The 12931-nt window shown below is 32.6% G+C and overlaps 1 long non-coding RNA gene across 5 annotated transcripts; it reads right to left on the reverse strand.

Moving 5' to 3' along the window:
• Window positions 1-1208: 1208 nt before the first annotated feature.
• Window positions 1209-12931, reverse strand: LOC138131424 (uncharacterized). 5 transcript variants are annotated; one of them, XR_011159809.1, is made up of 4 exons: window positions 12905-12931; window positions 1702-2079; window positions 1469-1637; window positions 1209-1414 (listed from the first exon to the last, which is right to left on the reverse strand). It is a non-coding gene; the product is annotated as an uncharacterized lncRNA (long non-coding RNA). The 5 variants fall into 5 exon arrangements; XR_011159810.1 differs by having other exon boundaries at window positions 1469-1681; window positions 1812-2190; XR_011159807.1 differs by having other exon boundaries at window positions 1469-1614; window positions 1702-2190.

Below are 12931 nucleotides of genomic sequence, written 5' to 3' on the forward strand. Positions count from 1 at the left end.
AATTCTAGAAAACAGGACTTACACGGTTTTTAAAGGAAGCCGACGATATTTTTATCGGTCTATACATATATTGGGCGTTCATTTAAATTTATCTTCAAAGCTGGCGTTGAAGAGTCGATTGTGAACGCACCACTCGTTAGTCTGCAGATTAAAAACACAAACAACGCAAAAATTGAGGTTAGATTTAAACAGCTGATCAGTAATCCGTAATCCGTGGTGCGTTCATAATTTTAGTTGGTTGGTGTAAACTAAATAGTTTCAAAACATGAGTATATAAAAATAGGGTTCAAAGTTGTCTAAGAAATTATTAAAAAACACTTAAGACGATGCGAAAGCTTTATTAAGAAAGATTGGTACCTATTAGATATTGTAAGGTTCAATCATTCTATTATTTATTTTTTTGAGATATTTGTAATGCTTTAAAATTTCTGTTAAATTGCTGAGTTAATTCGAAATGAGTTTTAAACTTATAAAAGGTGTCGGTATCGGGTGTTCATTTAAATTTCTGGTCAAAGTTGGCGTTGAAGAGTCGATTGTGAACGCACTACGGATTACGCATCACGGATCAGCTGCTTAAAACTTACGTTTTTACACGAGCGATGCGTTCACAATCGACTTTTCAACGCCAACTTTGACCAGAAATTTAAATAAACACCCGATAGTATTACTACAAGTTATTACGATAAATTAGACTACATTATTTTGTGTGTTATCGTAGAGTCGATAATCTATTTTACTGTTCTACTGTACTGCCCTAATACATAAGTGGAATAATGGGGCGACAGTGTCGCATTATAATTTTAAGGTGAGATGAGGGCTAGACACGGCAATTGCTTGCATTCCATGTCATTGTTTATTTACGCCGTCGTCGCGTGTGGTGGCATAAAACCATCACAGCTACAAGAAAAAGAACGACCGATGTAACACTTGGAGTTAGTGGTTTTTATTTTAAACAGTTACGGGGACTTACTCAAATATTAAATTTACCTTCTGCAGACTGCATTGGCATATTTGGGGGCATGTGTCGCCATGAGGCCGACTGCAGTTGCAATTTAACGTAAACTTTACGATCAGACAACATGCACGAGGAGAACGTCTACTGCATTCACACATGCGATTGAAAAATTGGTTTTCATGACATGGTGTACAACTTTTTTTTTTTGCGTATCAGGATATCACATGTCAGCAGCTATTAACAAATCACTCAGTATCTGTTAAAACATTTATTAACAAGAAAACATTTGTTTTTGAGCTAAGATTTTCAGTATAATGTACGTTATGCCCACCATATCGTTTCCATCGGCAATCCTCCACCACCACCACAAAGTTTTGCACAGAGCTTAGCTTTCAACTTAGATTTCAAGGGCACGTACTGGTAAGGCAACAGGCCTCCGTTTGGTAGGCAATAAGGCATCTGTAAAATAACGCTAAGTGAGGAACGATTGGGTGAGAATTAAACTAAACTTACAACTAAAGTTACCGATACGAGGACGAAGGTTAAGAAAATAAGGAACTTCATCTTGGGCACAGCGGAAGTTTGAATGATTGAAGTTCAGAGATGTGGAGTTTTTATAGGCGTGAAATGTTTACCAGGAGGTCCCAAACGTGTGATAACTTTCAACAGGACATAAAAAATTCTATTAAAATTACGTGCTGATTAAACCTAAACTTGAACTTGACTCTAAAATAAAAACAAATTACCCTATGTATTATTGAACAAGTGCGTTGACTCCGAAGAAACTGTCGGTAAGCGAAAACATTAACTCACTACCAATAACGTGAAGTAAAGCAGGATATCAGCATTTACATACAGCAATAGCTTGCAAAAAGGCCATGGTTCGTTCCTGCGGGAATTCAATCGAATGAAGACGCATCCCGTAGGGTTACATTTCCAGGTTACTTTCAGTCCTATGAATATCTGTTCGGTGTCTCTACACAACTTGCCCAGCACTACGGACCTCTGGAGAGTTCAGTTTATTTAGTTGCCTCGGCCTGTCGTGCTATTTTCCAAATACGAAAAGGAAAAAGCCTCTTCCGAAATTGGTTGCTTGTTGCTTAAGGTTTGATTTTCTGCGAGCGCTACAATTTCGCCACTAACGTTAACCTCTTAGAAATACATAATTTTAAGTGGCGCTGTTCTTGTACTGTGATGCTGTGTGTTGAAAATATATTTTGTCACTTGTAATTTACCTAAAATTTAATTTAGCCAAATAATTTGTTTTCGAAAATATTAATCAAACAAAAATTAAAAGGCGAAGATTGATTTTGAACAAAATACAGCTACAGTAGGACTGTGAAATAAAAAAATCTGAACGTTGATATGAATACATAAAAACGTATTCTATAATAGATGATTCATTCATATTATTATTAAAAAGACATTTAACACGAATTAAATAATTTATGTTAGCGTTCCTGAATCAGGTAACGACAGAAAAATTATTAATTTTACTAAAAAGATGTTAAGCTCGTTTATCTGAGTTAAAAAAAAATGTTTTGATGTTGTCAATAGTTTAATACAATCAAATTATTTAAGAACTTGCGGATGGGATCCAAACTTTGATGAAATATAAAAAAATTACTGACTATTTGCAAATTAATGTTTTCTTCAAATGTTATTACTAGTGACGTCTTTATTTAATACGTAATACATATAATGTTGTTTACTTAATTTATTGTTTAATTACAAATGTAAAATCAAATAAGTACATTAATAATGATGATGCTTTGTCATTATTTCTGTAACTAGAGAATTTTACACGTTTTCAAGAATATATTTTATCCCCAAGCTGTCGAAAATCGCGCCTTTGTTTATAGAAACGGTTGAAATGGCTTCTTTTTGTAACCAGATTTGAACACTTCAAATCCGGGGAGTTGAAATGTCCACAGGTGACCCGACCGAGTCCAATGTAAGGTCATTTGAAGCATTTCTCATGATTTATTTATTAACAATTACATGAAATATTTAATAATTAAATTATCCTTATTAAAAAAGCCCTATTTAATCAGTGCCACTGTGGTGCAACACGAGTCGCCCATGTGCATGGATGACAGATGTCAAATCAAAATTGTCATTTTACTGCAGCAAAAGAAATAGTAATTAACGTTATAAGTCCGGGAACTCATAGTTTACAGTACGAGTTAGACGTTTAAGGACGAGGCGACGAAGGAGCCGAGTCTTGAAACTCGAAACGAGTACTGTAAAGAGTTCACGGACGAATGTCGTTATGTATTTTATTTCATCCTGCCTCAAATTTCGTTTGAAAGAAACATTGAAATTAATTTCAAAATAATCCAACAAAAGCTCCAAATCCAGTCACATTTTTGGAACATGATTAGCAACGGCTGTTTGGCAATTGTTTATTTTGTTGATTTTGTTGAAATAATTTGGTGCGTCAAAATGACTTCTAAAGAAATTGTACGAAAATCTGCAGAAGCCTGTGCCGACTTAATACCTAGCAAATCTGGTGAAAGGTATCAAAAACAATTCAGCCATTTTTGTAAATGGAAATTAGAAAATAATGTGAAGAAAATTACGGAAGAGGTTATGCTGGCTGGCCTATTTTTTAGATTTGGTTTAAATGGTTGTATTATTTTATTTGTGAACTAACGTTTTTAGCCTGAGAAAGTAAGTGCATCTTCTTTGTGGCCGAAATAGTTAAATTGTTAATTTGTATTTAGACGTAGTTTTGAATAAAACCTTTCTTAAACCTGAATAATTGTTATTGCGATTGTTACTTTTGTGTTTCCAATAGCAACACTTAACCGGCGTCCGGCCGTTTTTTGCGTTTTCCCGGATTCAAATTGATGACGTAAAGTATTGAAATTTGACACAGGATGAAATAAATAAATGAGCTCATGTCCGATTTTTTTTTGTGATCCGCTCGAAGATAACATAGTATACATACAGGGTGCGTCTTAAAAAACACCGCAAGCCATATCTCTGTTATTTATAGATAGATTTAAGTAAAACAAAAACTGTCATAAATTAATTTAAAAACACTATAGGCACAATATAGACTAATTTTTTTTCAAAAGTCATTCAAGGTCAGATGAATGTCAACTTTATTTTTTCAAATAGCTTAGTATATTTTTTTATTCCGATTTTGAAAGAGATTATTTTTCTCAATCCAACGATATGCCACATGTTAGAATGCATTTAACAGTAACCGCGAAAATAAATAAATAAATTAGCATTATTGGAAATTTTTTCTTCGAAAAAAATTAGATATACTCGTAGTATGGAAAACAATCCTAAACGCAGTAACAATACTTTCTGAAGATTAAAAAAAAATAATATGACAGAACGTGTAATAAATATTGCGTTTAGGATTGTTTTCCATAGTATACTTGATTTTTTTCGAACAAAAAATTTCCAATAATGCTATTTTATTTATTTATTTATTCAAACATGTGGCATATCGTTGGATTCAGAAAAATAATTTCTTTCAAAATCAGAATAAAAAATATACCAAGCTATTTAAAAAAACAAAGTTGACTATCATCTGACCTTGAATGACTAAAAAAAAAATTATCTACATCATGCCTATAGTGTTTTTAAAATGATTTATTCCAGTTTTTGTTTTATTTTAATCAAGCCATAAATAACGGAGATATGGCTTGCGGCGTTTTTTAGGACGCCCCCTCTATATCATTCAGAGTAGAAAGTCAGTAGAGTAGAAGGTCGTCCAGTTACAACCTCGACTTTGTCTCGGTCCTCAACCTCTTAGACTCACTTCTACTCTTAATGATAAAATCTACTATTTGGACATAAAAGTAGTGTTTAGCACTCCGTTAATCCATACTTATCTTTGAATGCAATAATATTATCTAGATTTAATTTTTTTCTCATCAATTAAAATTGTTATCGTTGACAGCAACAAGGAATATTGCATTATTATTTCTGGCGACAACTTTACGTTATCGTTATTATCAATTTAATGTTTCTTCATGCCGGAATATCTGATATTCGATGAATTTGAAATCATGTTACGTTAAATCATAAACTTATTTTTCATTTAGTTCAAATTATATTCAGAATTCAATAATTCATAGTAAATTCTGTTATTACTACTAAAAAGAATATCAATGTCTTTTAAATGGGTGTTTTTTACAATATCCAATTTTACAATAAAAATTATAAATGGTCGGTAAAAATGACTTTACCAACTGGGTATTTGAATTAAGTATTTGTTGTTTCTTGTTTTTATTGATGAAGGATGTGATGTGGTGTGATTTAATTATATGTATAATATTTCGGTGTGCAAAGCCAATGATTTTAAATTAGGTTTAAATTTGAGGAAATAATTTTTCAAAGTGAGGGCGTTTAAATCTGGACCTCGACAAATATTTTCAAAGCAATTAAAACTGTAAAAATTAGTTTGTAATTTTGCAAGTTAAGCTAAAAAATGAATTTATGCAGCTCATCCACCTATGCGGTACATCCCTGCAATTTGCTGCGTTCGCAATAGAATTTGCACAACACATCTGCAGAAAATTACGGAGCGAAATAATTGGTCACGTGGAGGCAGGAGAATGAGAAATGCTGCATTAAAGTGTGTGGAAATTGCTTTTGAGTAAATGCAAACAACCCGATACGACCACAATGTCGCAATAGACCAGGTCCGGATGGCAGGAAAGTGTGGACGCCATTTAGTAATGTAATAAATAGTTGGGTTTCGCACAATCAGCTAGACTGGACCATGCTTCACTAGCGTCACATTATTCCTGTTCCGCAAATGCTTTATTACAATGTCAAACTCCTAACATTGCGGCTCTGCTTTGCCCACTGTTATTATTTATGCCGGTACATTAGTCGGCATGTAGCAATGTAGGTACAGCTGCTCTAGCAAATTTCCACAACAATCCCAAAGCTACGAGATTTGAATTTCGTTTTACGAGAACCGTTTGAAATATTCGTAGCCTGACACATGTGGTGGTTTGATCATTTTGATTTTTCATGCATTCTAAATTATTCCGTCTGTCAATGAAATTGCATCACATCTATGCAGTCGGTTTTAGGTTTTTAAATAGATTGTAAATTAAAATTCTTGTCCAGATAAACTGAAAAAAAAACGATCAAGAAGGAAGTTACAGTTTTATTTTTTGAATGTGTGACATCTCCATTTGCAGCAATATTCTTGTATTCGTCTTCCCAAGTTTAAAATGAAATAGTTTATTTCCTACTGGAATACTTGCTGAGTGTGCTGCAGTTGCGTCTGCAACTTTGCTATATTCTTAAAAGCAGTATTAGTTTTCGTCCCAACATACCTGAAGTACGCCTCTATTTACCAAAATATTAAATAAGGATTTAAAAAAAATAAATTACTTAGATATATCTTAGGTGAAAGAAATATTGTATCTTTTGGACGTCGAGAATAAATAAAATGTCTGTATTTTATGTTGAAAAGTTTGGTTCTAAATTACTTTGTCATTTGTTCCTATGTTAGATCGTAAATTTTTTGCATTAATTTCTTGTGGAAATACTTGTGCACAAGTACAGACCTAGTTACTCAATACTTTCGTTGCAACTTACTTCGGTGTGAAATGCTCAGTTAATTCAGCTGAAGACACTACACACGCCCTGAGAGGACTCATCACGTACCTCTCTCTTTCCCAGCAGTGCCTCCTTCAGTTCTAAACTGCACGTACATCTTTATTTAAACCGAGAACATGCCGTAGGGCGTGCTGATAAAATACATTTAAGCTTCTCCAATTTAATTTTTGCCTTTCGTTCTTTTCCAATTTATTTTCATTATTGAATTGGTTAAATCGACTTTGAAATAAAGAAAGTGTTCACTTAAACAGTTAAGCAATTACGGCAAAAGAACGCCAGTCATGGCAAGAAAAAACAGTTTGAATAACTTTGTTCGTTGACTTATGCATTGATTTCAAGTTAAATTCGTTTTGTGTATTCTGTACAGTGGCGAGTAAAGTTGATCGTTACTTTGTTCATCTTATTTGCATTTCCTTTAGTTGCAATAAAGTGTTTTGTGAACTTCTGAAGAGGAAGCTTTTATGCTTTTGATAACCTTATGTAAATAAAAATTATGCTTGGAACTGAAAACACTGAAAAAGCAAAGCTTTTCAGGTATTATTTTCAACCAGATATTAAAGACCACTAACCCTTTTATGCTTATGTTTTAATCCAATATAGTTATGGTTAGCAAATTTGTGTCACAAGTTTTGATTGTGGACATTTTTGCATAAAACAAATAAGTTAGGAAAGAACACATTAATTTTACTCAATTTCCATCAATTTCAATTTTATTTAACAAAAAAATGCTTCTTGGTCCATACAAAAAATGATCATAAAATATAATAAATTAAATTTAATCTTTTGTTTAAATAAATATTACTTATTACCTAAGCAATAAATTGAAATAAACAATTTGTAATGCATAATAGTGTATTATTCAATAATGATGGCTATTACTCGTGAAGAAATGATTTTGTATTACGAGCCGAAGACGAGTGGCGTAATTCATCCGAGCAAGTAATAGCCGTTATCCGCGAGTAGAATATTTATTTATTCAACGGCTATGAAGAGAAATTGATAATTAAATAAGTTCCATTATTAGACAAACTGAAACTGACGTTTTAAAATTATTACATACTTGATACCATTGCATTAAAATTTGCGACTGAATTTCATAAACTAGTTGCTATGATATTTTAAAAATATTATTCAAGGGGCCGTGGGTGATCAATTCTGTTATTTAATGAATAACACTTTAATAATTACAGTATTATACAATTGGAGTAGAAAAAATAAATACTTATCTTAGTTTTAATTTTGAAGGATGACTCTATGAAGGTTTGAACTGTCTCTCATTTAAATCTACTCCCCCACGAATATCACAATGGAATTACTCGGTCAATCTTGTAAAAGGGTGAAAGAAAAAAGGGGGAAAGGATAGCAGACTTATTTGAACTTTCTTCACGTGTCAGTTGAATTAACGGTCATCATCAGTCATCAGTCCACAGTTGAGACGCTTTATTTGTGCTCTATGTGGGGCCTCAGATATTAAAAACTAATAGGGCTATTGAAAGAGGATGGACCCTGGGCAATCCACTGACACCGAGAGCCTTAAAGGAACAAATACTGATTTTTTTTTATATAAGCTGTCTTAAAAAAAACGGCCCACGCTATGACTTTGCTATTGAAGACCCAAATGAAAAAATTATACAGGAAACGAAATGGCTCTAAAAACACTACAATTCTGAGTGAACATACAATTTTTATCTACCCATTTATGGACAATGGGCAACTTTTATTTTTCAAATGGTAGGTAACCTATCAATTTTTTATTGATTCTGTTAGTTTTTTTTTCTGATTGTAATGTCATTAAAAAACTATATCCTTAGATAACAAAATTTCCGAGAAAAAAAGGAAAATATGTTACAGCAAAATAATTTTATCTACTTTGCGTTACAAATGGGCTCATTATTATATCGAAAACAGTTTAATAATGAATCATATTATTAAACTGTTTTGGTAACTTTTAGCTTTTGTTATATTGATAACATCAGCCGTCTAATATGAAAACTTGAGCAGCAGAAATTTCAGGAATTAGTAAAGCAAAGTAGATAAAATAGTATATTACACTCGTTTAATAAGACGTATTATCACATTCGTTCCATTAAAGCACACAGTCATGTGATAATAAAACATCTTATTAAACTCGTATAATAATACATATACCATTTATTGTCATAAATATTAATGAAAAAATCAAGTTAACCGACCTCCATTATTCAATGATTTTTATGAATTATAATTAAATAAATAAAATTTGCAACATAAAGCGTGCGTAAAATTGACATTTAAGTGAACTGTGCACACTACCTACAAATTGTCGTCTATGAAATAAGGATAAATCTAATTTTGATGCAATATATTTTCTTTTGTTTCATTTTTGTGCCATTACAATCACACAAAAAAAACCCTGAGAATCAATTAAAAAAAATATAGGTTACCATTTGAAAAATACAAATAGCCTATTGCCCATAAATGGTACAAAAATTATATGCTCACTCAGGTTTGTAGTGTTTTTAGAGTCATTTCGTTATCTGTACCTATATTTCTTTTTCATTTGGGTCAGCAATAGCAAAATTATAACGTGGGCCGTTTGTATTAAGGCAGTCAGTAGTCTTAGCGAGAACACATTTGCTCAATTTTAGCAAGATCATATATTTCGGAATAATTAATTTATAAATTATTATAAATTAACTTTTTTTTTGATGTTCAAAACGGATTATGAAGATAACGTTACTTTAAATGCTTTAACAAAGAAATTAAGTTAAATAGACTTGTTAAGTTGTTGTCTTTTCTTCCACCAACTACATACTTGTCTATTTTTTCAAGCATGATATTTCTCCTAATTACTTAGCAAGCCCTGCCCTTTTATCTTTTAATTTGGACATGACAAAAAAGGGACATCACCGTAAATACTCGAAGAAAAATTCCAAATCGTGCAACACGTTTTCTTACGTTTTTCACAAGAACGTCTGTTTTCACTCTTGTCGCCAAATCGACAACTACTACTAACGTAGCATGATCGGGAACGATTGTAAAAACGTGCAAAATGGTAGTCCAGTTCACTAATATGGCTTTGAAAATTTGTACTACTTTCAGACATTAACAAAGAAGAAAAGAAACATTCTTGAATGTTAAATTTAATAATAAAAATAAACGACTCTTTTTACAATAAAGCAAAAAATGAAAATTTTCTATATCTGGGCTATAAGTTACGTGAAATAATAGCTATTTGTGTATTAAAAGAGTGCAAAGATCTTTTCTATTTGAATTTTTTACAAAAAAGCGTTACAAATTGATTTAAAATTTGGAATGAATTAGTTATCAAAATGTATACACGCCTATTATGGGTAAGGACGAAAATTTTCTGTTGTGATAGAAACGGAGCCTTGTCAAAAAAATTACAATGTTATAGATTAAATATTTAACATTTTAATTCCCATGGTTGCAAAAAATAGAGACTATAAGCAAGGCGGTCTATAGTTACAGGCCAGGACACTGGCTACGTTGCCACATTCCCTGGTAGGCCATTCCATGACCATGAATTGGTCAAATTCGTCAAACTGAATTAAAAGCGCATTTTAAGTGTTGTGTACCAAATTGCATCTCAAATTACATAGGTACCTACCTGTATTTAAGTTTCCATCAAATGAGGAAACGAAGGCAATTTGGAAAGAGATTAAAAATCGAAGAGTGAAGAATTCGCAAAAGTAGCCATGCTTGTGCTAAGCATTTTAGGGGAACAGATATCAATGGAGACAAAATGAACTTCTATTACGAAGAAATTAGGTACATTTTGGGAAGAAATGATCAAAATTAGTAATGAAATGACGACACAATCACTGAATAAAATCTTTTGGCTTTAAAAAAGAATATTGAAATGAGACTGGGAAGTAAGTTACAAGAAATGGGGTGGGATTTAGGCAATGGGGAGAACAAAATTGTTATATTTAAGTTGGAAATTCCCACCTCGCGTTAGTTTTTAACCAAACAATTTCAATAGCCCGGAACACAGCAGAACATCTGAAATAATATCGGTAATGAGCACCGTTATTCTTCTGTCTCCAAGGTGGTTTTAAACTATGTATTACAATGCGATAACGCATTTTTGAACTGTCGTAAAATTATTACACTCATATTTGACAAATGCAAATCCAATGACAGGTTTAGTGGATTTTGAATTTTTTCACCAAATGTTGCTGAAGCAATGTTGCCAGACTGTGGTAGGCCATTCCATAGCACACTGTCTTTGGTCAGTGTCATGGCCTGGTAAATGAAGATCGCCTTGCTATAAGCCGTTCACGATTGTTTTAAACACGCAGGAGGCCACGATATTTTTTTGTTAGATGTCATATGACGTTTCGTTATTAAATATTTGTCTTGTTGTCAATTCCCTAATTGATTTAATGCAATTCAATTCATAACCTAAAATAGATTTATTATGCCAAATCACAATATTGCCAACAAAAATGTCAGACTTTCATAGACAGTCCGAATTTGAAACAATCGTGAACGGATAATAGTTAATCACACAAAGCGATTCGTTTCTTAAGAATTGAGCAGCAAAAAATATTTGGAAAACTTTTGGCGAATTTTATAAAATCTTATAGAGAAAAGTTTCATAAATCATGAATTAGCGAGTTCTTTCACTGGTTAAAATTAACACACGTATATATACGTATACATCCTGTATATACAGTTGGTTGCAAAAAACGGGAACTGTTAGAATAAAATTGCCACATTTTTACTTTTTTTTCATAGTGTGAAAACTTCTTAGGAGAGATAGGTTAGAACTATGGTCAAAATTCAATGACGTTTTTAGGAATTATTTGATAAATAGACAATTAATTGACAAATGGACAAAACCAAATTTACATTGGGAAAATTTTCATTTCTCGTTTTTTTTTGCAACCAACTGTACCTAGCAAATTTATTTTTTCCGATGATCTTTTGAGTAGTTAATGTGAAAAGATCATTCATAATTTACAAATCTAAAAATCTGACATTCATCAATCAGATGAACAGCAGATTATCTGATATTCTATTATTTTATTAAGAGATAATATGTCAGCTGAAAAATCTCAAATCTTAAGTGAAATATTTATTAGTCAATACCACTATGATATAAGATTTTGCGAATTTTCTAAGTACCGGGTGTTTTTTAAATTTCACCTTAGTAGGCGTTGATGAGTCGATTGTGAACGCACTATACCACGGCAGTCTCTATTTTAACAGGCCAGGACACTGATTGTGTTGCCAAATTTCTTAGTAGGTCATTCCATAGCATCCTGAGTTTCAAAAATATTGGCACTTCCATAAAAAGGCGGTTCATTCAAAAATCATTTTGACAAGAATATTAATTGTGCAATTAATTTCAGTAATTGAAAAACTAAACATGCCACACAAATGTTGCGTACACAATTGCAAGTCAAATTATGCTTCAAGCAAGTCTTCCTACGTTAGCGTTTTCAAATTCCCATCGAAGAAGATTAGAATGCAAGAATGGATGCGGATTTTGGAACTATATCCTGTTCACGTTGGATTGAACATCAGTGGTGCAAATCGCACACATTTCGCATTAACTTTCATATGAGTTGTCATAGTAACAGGTCAGGTCATTTGCACCACTGATGTTTATTCCAATGTGAACAGATATTATAAAACTGGCGCGTGAGGTCTTTGTTGCTCGTTCCATTAGGTCTAAAATTCATTTTAAATTATAAACCTGTATTGGTGGTGCACCTTTATTAGTTTTTAATGGCCTCTGTGTACGACTTTAGAAAAAAATCTTGTCCTGAGCTGTACTTACAGTGTACAGGTGGCATGCGTTGGAATTTGCACTGGAGGTAATGCAATCACGGTGAACTAAAACGACTTGTATCTTCATTTTCAATTGGATACTTGTTAAGAATACAGGACTATGAAATTTTACTAACAATAGCTATCTTATAAAACAGTATACACATAATTACCTTGACTTGGACACCTGATATACTTTGACTGAAATTAAACTGCAATACGAGAATTAGAAAAATCTTTCAGTGATGATTGACTGACAGCTGACAATGACAAAATAAACTAGTAACTTTTTTTGAAGGTTTTCGAAGCAACGTTGCCAGACATTAGTGGGCCATTCCACAGACCACTTTCTGAAGTCAGTGTCACAGCCTGTTAAAATAGAGACCGCCTTGACTATAGGTACAGGTTACGGATCACGGATAAGCTGTGTTAATCTTACGTTTTACACGAGTGGTGCGTTCACAATCGACGCTTCAGCGCCTACTACGAGGTGAAATTTAAAAAAACACCCGATATTATCATTAATTAATATGTAATTCCAATTAACTATTGTACATACATACTTACATGCTTACATTGCACATACTTCTCTTT

This window comes from Tenebrio molitor, chromosome 5, assembly GCF_963966145.1.
Source record: "Tenebrio molitor chromosome 5, icTenMoli1.1, whole genome shotgun sequence".
NCBI lineage: Eukaryota > Metazoa > Arthropoda > Insecta > Coleoptera > Tenebrionidae > Tenebrio > Tenebrio molitor.